Genomic DNA, 10,000 nt, shown 5'->3' on the forward strand with positions numbered 1-10,000 from the left:
ATAACAGACCTAGAATGCGCTCTTTGCCTCCAGTCCGTATGGAGAGCGCAACCTTTTACTATATCTGTACGATGACGTCGTATATCGGCGAGATTTTTCTACTTTTTTTTCATCACTGACCAACTTGAAGAAACCCTATAAGCATGTCTGGAATGTGCTAGTTTCATATTAAATATGGTAAATGTGTGATATTTGCTGTACAGGAATTTCGTTTCTTGAGTTCTCAGATCACACCCAGAGAGAGTTTTACTTGACTCAGGAATCAGGAGTACGAAGAAATGCCACCCACCATGACGATCCATTTATCTAGGGAAAAGGAAGAGCAGAAAGCCTTTAACACCTTAGAAAAAGGGGTTTATGTCAACACCTGTCTTGCTTAATGGGCCCCACTTTGAAACTCCTATTGAAGCCCACACAGATGCATCACAAACTGCCCATCAGTGCTTGTTCCTTCTGCAGAGAGTAGAACATGGAAAACCGCAGTATCTTGTGCTAATTTCTCCCGGAAAACTTTGTGGACCCCCCAAAATAGACCTGGAAAATTCTACAACTACAAAGATGCTGGAGGCCTTGGCCAATTGTTGAAGGACAGTGTGAGCTATGACCACATTCATGTACAGTCACCAATTCACCGCGAGAAACTCAAATGATTAACAGTCCTTGGCTTGACAAGACGGACTTAAATGCTCTCATACTACTAATTCAAAAGTCATATCTCCAAGCAGGGGGGGGGGGATCCAGCATCGTGTACCTGATACGTTAACTCACCCGTTCTATTACTCAACTCGACCTTGCCACAGTAGTGTCGACTCAGAACAGATAAAAGATTCTCCTCTGGACAAGAAGTTATTAGAAAACATAGAGGAGAAAGAACTTGTCCTTAGGAGATACCCTTACCATGGACGAGTTCTATACCATATCCAGCAGTTAGGCCTCTTCCCCCTGCTCATATTGTTCAGCGCAGTATGTGGTTCCAAAGGTTCTCTGGAAGGTTTGGTTAGCCTCTTAAGCTTACTTCGCGATATATCCATTCAGAGTATATTCAGGACTTACTAGAAGCTCAAGGATCTGTTTTACTTTCCAAGTTATTATGAGAAATATCAAACCTATGTTCATCCGTTCAGCCTTTCCAATATGTAAGCGATATAAAAAAAAGGGGAACGAGGCCCCACCGCCACTTCAGGGCATTTATCACTAGGACGGAGTTTTTTTATGTTCTATTTATAGGAGGGGGGGGGGGGGGGGGGGTGTAGGGGGTGGGGGAGGGGGGGGGGGGTGTTTTCACTGTTTTCTTATTGTGTGTTTTAATTTGTTCAGTTATTTTTTATTCTATTTTTTTTTTTTCTTATTTATAGTCTTTAAATTTACCAGAAGACTCTGAATGTTTTACATGTTATTTAGTATAATTTGAAATTTTAACGGACACTTATGTTATTTTCCTTAGGGGCTCAGTGGACATGCCAGTTTCAATTACAAGCTTCAAATATTTGCATGTCCTGCTAATGCGTGGAAGCTATTATAAGGTGTTCTAAATTTTCAAATGTCTTTCCTAGTACTTAGTACATTTCTACCTCATTGTGATGGCTGTTCCCATCCTTTCTGCCTGCCGAACGTCTACCGTAACAAAAGAAGTGATAGACCATGATTAATGAGAGAGATGAACCTAGTTCCGTTTGCAGTTGGGTGAGAATTAGGAGCGTGAAGGTTCCTTGATCGCCGTGATCCCCGTGAAAGTATTGTTCAAACCTGCGCCGAGTCGCCTTAGGAATGGGCGAGCTCGGAGCGGTCTTAGGGATTTAGCCAAGACTCGCTGACGAATGGAGGCGATACTCTTGCGCCATGAAAGGGGATGTATATTTTTTTTTTTTTTTTTTTTTTTTTTTTTTTTTTTACCTCTACCCCCTAGAGAAAACGACTGAGCTTGGAAGCAAGTGAAGAGGGTGCCCTCTGTGCGGGTTTCCAGTTGGAAACGCTTATTTAGAAATAAGCCATTGTCATTATTGTATGTTAATGAGAATCCAATTGAGCAAAAAGAATCATGGCACACAATTTAGCAGAAGATATAAGTGTTTTGTTAAATGCAAATTGAAATGAAGACTGTCATGGCCCAGGTGAAAATGCGCACAGAAGAGCAAAAGGCATTAGAACCAGAAAACATCATTACAGAAAGACCGAAACTTAGGGTTTTATATTAATTTAAAACTGTGTTTGAAGTAATCATATTTTATATATATATATATATATATATATATATATATATTATATATATATATTATATATATATATATATCCGTATTTTGTGACCTGATTGTTTTAATTGCTTTTTCTTCACCTGGTATTACAGTTATTACTGTGTTTATGTAGATTTGACCTTTTGGATTATAATGTGCTATTAAATTTCACGGGGTGGGGGGGGGGGGTTGGGGGGTTGAGGGGGGGGGGGAGGGGGGGGGGGGTGGGGTGGGGGGGGGCTTGAATACTATTTTTAAAAGCTTGATTGAGTTCTGTGTTTGTCATTAGAGCAAAAGTCTTATCACGGACATTGCTAATAGTATTTTTATTTTCATAAAATATTCATTTAACACCAACACGTATAACTCTAAGACCTAATCTTTACACATTCAATACGAGTTTGAATTAAAGAATAGAGAGAAATGAAAAGGGATGGTAAATTATAAGAGAATAATTATCAGTCAAATTTGATAAAAGAGTGAGTAGAAATGAAAGCTATACAAAAATGAAACGTAATGAAAAGCGAAGGGTATGTCCGCAGAGTAAACGGACTAAAATAATGCACAATATAATGCACCTTTCATCAGAGTTACTTACTTTCCTTTAAGCTTTCATTTACCCTCCTTGGTATCATTTACACGCTTTCCCTTAAAATAAGTTACTCTCACACGCACCGCCATTTATTCATTTATTTTAACCACCTTTACGAGCTCCCATCTTTTTACTCCAATTTCAAAATTCTTAATAACGCACATTTACCTGCCTCTCATCGTTTTCACTCACTCGACCTCTGCTGTGTTCTTGTTATATTATTGCATTAATATGTCATGAAGCACTCTCAACCTTTTCAGGACGTTAACGTTCAAGGAATTGTTATCAGATTTATAAATTCATATCCTTAACAAATATCATTCGGAAACTATCATTTGCTATATATATATATATATATATATATTATTAAGTATTAAGATATATATATATATTAGATATATATATATATATATATATATAAGTGTGTCATCAGCAAAAGTCTTATCACGGACATGCTATATATTTTATTTTCATAAAATATTCATTTAACACCAACACGTTCAATATATTCAATTTGCATTTAACAATGGCTTATTTACAGAAAGACCGAAACTTAGTTTTATATTAATTTAGTATTATTATCAGTCAAATTTGATAAAAGAGTGAGTAGAAATGAAAGCTATACAAAAATGAAACGTAATGAAAAGCGAAGGGTATGTCCGCAGAGTAAACGGACTAAAATAATGCACAATATAATGCACCTTTCATCAGAGTTACTTACTTTCCTTAAGCTTTTCATTACCCTCCTCGTCTGTCCACATGATGGTATCATTTACACGCTTTCCCTTAAAATAATAATGCACCTTTAAAAAAATTTGCATTATTATATATATATATATATATATATATATATATATATATATATATATGATAGAATATATATATAGTATAGTCATGACACAATACTATATATATATATATATATATATATATATATATTATATAAATGTATATATATATATATATATATATATCTTGTATATATATATACATATATATAAAAATATATATATATATATATATGGTATATGATAGTTACTTTATATATATATTATATATAGATATATATATATATATACATATATAACTTATATATATATTATATACCTAATATATATTTGTATGTGTCATGTATATATTATTTATATATACATATATATTTTTTTATATAGTAATAGAAATAAAATAAGATATTTTTAGATAATATATATATTTATTGTATCAAAAATTATATATATATATGCGTATATTTGTATATATTGATATATTTATATATAATATATTTATATATATTAGAGATATCATATATCACAAAAGACACCACAAGTGCCTCACACACACATCATATATTAATTATATATTATATATATATATATATATATATGAATATATATAGTTGAGTATAGTACTGTAGTATATATATGTATATATATATGTATTTCATATAACATATATGTATATGACTATATGTATATATATTTAGTATATATCTATGTATAGATTTTTAGTTTATATATAGTATATATATATATATATATATATATATATATATTTTATAATATATATATATTTATAATTGTTATATATATATATAATATATATGTATATATACTTATATCACGATATATATAAGATATATATATATATGATCTATATATATATATATATATATATATATATATATATATATATATCACATATATATATATGTATATATCGTATATATATATATGTATATATATATACATATTATATATATATACATAAATATATATATATAATATATATATATATATATATATATATACCTATATATATATGCACCCCATTCTATATATATATTATATATATATATATATATATATATATATACAAATTATATATATACATACAAATTAAATATATAGTATTATACTATACCATCCATTATATCTGATATATCCAGTATATATCATAACTATACATCTTATATATATTGATGTCCTACATCATATAACGTGAGCATATATATATATATATGATATATAATATATATATTATATACATATATAACATATTTTACTTCACATATATATATATATTATATATATATATCACACCTATATTATATTGGGATTTCATAGTATATGAACCTACATCATATTATATTCTACTTTACAAACATATATATCTCTAATCTATATATATATTACTACTATATCAAACTCTATATATACTACTAATTCGTATATATATTACACTTCAATTATATATCAAATATATGATCTTACTCTATATATATCTTATTCTTATTATATATATATCTTATATATCTTACATTATCTATAGTTAATTTATACTATATTTACTTATATATATACTCAAAATTATATATATATATACAAATTATATTAGATACTATATATATATATATATAATATATATTCTGATATTACTTACAATATATATATACTATACATATTTATATATATATCCATATAATTGACTATTCATATATATACATATATAGGTTGAAAATGTATTGCGCTATATATATATATATATACAATGGTAAATTGGGAAGGGGGTGGGGGGGGGGGGGGTTACTCTTAATATATATTCAATATATATATATATATTCATTTTATAGGATGTCTATATAAGACTATTATCGAGTGATTCATATGGTATATATACCATATATATTTCTTATCTCTTTATTTTGAACTTACTATACTTCTTCTTTACTTCTTTTACTTTACTAAATCTTCTTTAGAGTATAAATATAAATAATTATATATATATATATATATACTTTGTATATATATAACCTTGATATACATATTGTATATCGCACTTTATGTTCAATTATATGTATAGAGAAGATTTTCATATATATATATCGATAGGTATATAGAATATATATATATACTAATATATATATAATTATATACATATGTATACATTATATAGTTATAGAATATATATTATATATATATATTAGTATATACAAATAGTTTTTAATATTAATTCTGTTGTGAGGTCATCATATCATATATATATATATATACTATATCAATATATATTATTTATATAATATATATATACTGATATATATATATTATAATTATATACTATATATAATATAGTATATATATATTCATACATATATCGATCAATATTTATATATATTGCACACACACCAGACACACACAAACACACTCTCCACACACACACACACACACACACTAACACGCACACAACACACACACGACACAACATCGCACACACACACACATATATATATATATATATATATATATATATATATTATCAATAGATAGATAGATAGATAGGATAGATAGATAGTTATAGATATATATATACATAATATATAATGTCATGTATATGTATAGATTTATATATATAGATATATATATATATATATATATAGTTATCATTATATAGTTATATATGCGAATAGTAAATAATATATATATATATATATAGTGATCTATCTATCCATACATACAGAAACATACCTATATCTATCACACCACAGCTGTATTAAAGACATGGGGAAGAATGCAGGAATGAAGTAATATTTCACGCCGTAATAATAAATATAATTTGGTTTTATCAAGGGCAAAAATAAAAAAAAAAGGGTTTAAATAAAACAAATTTATCTATATGCGTCTATACCATATATACCAAATGAACTGTGTCCTACCACTAAAATTCATGGTAACTGTGATTCTTCTACAGTTATCATTATTTTCAGAAAATAAGATTATCATAAAGAATAATCATTATCATTATTTTTATTCTCACGTATGGTTTATATTTTTTATTTTTTATGGTAAAGCGACAAAGTACCCGGATGACCACGGGAACACAATAGCAGCGTTAGGTAGCTGTACCTGTTATTCATTGCTTGCTACTTAAATTAATTCTTTATATTTTAATTATACAAATGCAGACAACTGGAACAGACTCTATAGTTTCTGAGGGATTCAATCATAAGCCAATCCCACGTTAGATATCTCTCGATACTGCTAATGTGGTTGCCAAGGTAGAAGCAAATGGGCCGGATGGGTTCGGGGCTTCGGCCGCTTCCGACAAGCTGACCATCTACCGATTTGAGTCGTCGTTTAGATAAAAGAGAACCGGAAAGTACTACAGGGAAATAGGCAGGAGGAGGAAAGGCTTTCTTTTTTTAAATGGCTTTTATGAGCTCGAAACTTGGGAGATGCTTTGCTACAAAGTTTGAATAGACTGGGGATGTATAACTCTACATCAGTACATATGTACTTCGTCATGGAGGGAAGAAGAGTGTGAGAGAGAGAGTGAGAGTGAGAAAGAGAGAGAGATAGAGAGTAAGTGAGAAATTCTGAAAACGAATAAGCAATCTTTCTTATTGATCAAAATGATACTATTTTTCCTCAAATGTCGTCTCTATTTAAGTTTTGAATTAATCCAATAATGTAGCCTTTACCCGAGAGGTATTTGTTTGCAAATCGTATTCTTTTATTTACAGGGTAATTAGTTAATCAATGAAGTAGTGAGATACACTTTTTTCTAAAGAATTGAGAAATAATTCAAACATCATTCGACTTTTCTTTTTGAAGCTCCCTTAAAAAGTGGTTTTCATATATGGTATGTTTTTGATTTGCACATAAATATTGGCTTTGTTTTAATCCTCGGTAGTAGACCAGAACTGCTTCCTGGTGTACGGTAAGTATTATGACTGGTATATAATACAGTATGTATGCGTCCGTGTGTGTGTGTGTGTGTGTGTGTGTGTGTGTGTGTGTGTGTGTGTGTGTGTGTGTGTGTGTGTGTGTGTGTGTGAATACCCAAACATAATTCTGACTGTCTATTGCTATATTTTGTGCTTTTCCAAATGATTTGCCCTGGGTGTTGTTTCGAGAACTACTTCACGAAGCGAGAGATGCTAATCCTATCAGTTCCGTGTTCCTGCACTAATATAGAATCATTGTATCATAAAATCATATATTACATTACCTGTAAACCTCTCACTAAAATCTTATACTTTTAAATACTATTGGTCATTCAATTGAGAACATGTAATTCATTAGAGTTACTTATCTATTATTAATGTCGTCATTAATCTCACGCATGAATACAATACCAGAGAAAGAAATGTAGCACTGTTTCGAAATTCTGAATTTAAATTTCAGCCCAAAATGATGTTTAGAAGTAATTCGAAATTGTTCACTCGTTTTTGAATAAATATATTTTGTATATAACACTTTATTCCAATTCAAGCATCAGCTACTTACATACAAGCACACACATACATAAATGCATACATTCAAGCATGGTTTTTATTGGTTTGGTTTGTGTTTTTGGGTGGTTATTTGATGCTTGTTGTTGTTGTTAGTTTTGTGTACCCCCACAACGCCTCCCCTGTACCCCCCTTTCACCTGGTTTAGCTCCCCGACACCGCACACCCACACACACACTCCGCCGACCTATCCAATCTGTATGTTGTGGTATTTGTTTTGGAATGTTTTTTGTTGTTGTTGGGTATGGGGGTGTGGTTTTTTTTTATGTTTGTTTTTGTTAATTTTTTGGTTTGTTATTAGGTGTTGTTGGGTGTTGTTGTTTGTTTGTTTGATGACTCATAGTGTTTTGGCTTTTCTTTTTGTGTTTTTGGAGTAGTTTGTTTTTGGCGAGCATGGTTTTTTAGATGTGTTTTGTTTTTTGTGTTTCTGTGTGTGGTTGAGTTTCATTTTTTGTTGTTATGTGATTTTTGTTGATGTGTTGTTGGGGTTTGAGTGCTTTATCTTTGCATCACTAACATTTTTTTCATCTTCTTTCCGTGAACCAGAAATCTCGTTTCGAAAAAAAAGAAAAAAAAGAATATATCTATTATTTTGCATTAATACGTCCCTAATCTACAGTGTGTTAGCATCGTATAATGATACATACATACATCTCTCTTTCTCTCTCTACCTCCTCTCTCTCTCTCCCTACTCTGATCTTAGTCTACCTTTCTGTAATTCTCATATACTCTCCACAACTCTCCTCTCTCTATTCATATATTATATATATAGAATAATTATATTATATATATATATATATATTTATTGGTGTGTGTTGAACGTGTGTGTGTGTGTGTGGTGTGTATTATATATATTATCTCTCATACTTCTTATATATATATATATATATATATAATATATATATTATATATATATATATGGTCTCTATGTATATATGTATATATATATATTTATTATATATATATATTTATTTCATATATAAATGTATACATATGTATGTATGTTTGTATGCAATTATCTATTATCTATCTATCTATCTATCTATAATATATTACTCTCAAACATATATATATATATATATATATATATATAAATATATATATATATAATATATAACACATGTAAATATGGTACACACACATATAAATGTATATTTATAATATATATATATATATATATATATATATATATATATATCTGTTATGTATATATTAAATATATATATATATATATATAGTGTGTGTGTGTGTGTGTGTGTGGGTGTGTGTGTGTGTGTGTTTGTGTATGGATGTGTGTGTGTGTCTCGACCCAACCGTCTATGATGATATATATATAATATATATATATATATATATATCTTAGATATAAATATCTATCAATATATATATACATACATATATATATATATATATAATACATATATATATACATATATATATATATATACATATATTATATATATATATATGAACAATATATATATTTATATATATTTATATATACATATACTGGCCAGAGAAAAATTCAATTATAATCTATAGATGCCCTAAGCGTCGGTAAAATCTGAAGCAACCTGGAAAAAAATGCAATGATAATTTTTGATACATAAAAAAAAGGGGGGGGACACAAAAGACCTTAAAGAATTACGCGACCTATAAGAAGCCTCACTTTCAGTAATCTATAAACTGTTCACTAAAAATCATCAACAGCCCGTACATCACCGATACATTAGAACATCAAAACAGACCCAGGAGCAGGCAGGGTTCCGGCAACGAGTGCATTCTCAACTACAGACCATATCCACACACTAGCACAAATAAAAGAGAAAAGAAACGAATATAAGAAGCCCCTATGTATGGCATTCGTAGCATTACACAGAAAAGGCATTC

The sequence above is a fragment of the Penaeus japonicus genome, unplaced genomic scaffold (assembly GCF_977035675.1).
Source record: "Penaeus japonicus unplaced genomic scaffold, GWHDUDI00000001_assembly GWHDUDI00000006, whole genome shotgun sequence".
In the NCBI taxonomy this organism is placed as follows: Eukaryota; Metazoa; Arthropoda; class Malacostraca; order Decapoda; family Penaeidae; genus Penaeus; species Penaeus japonicus.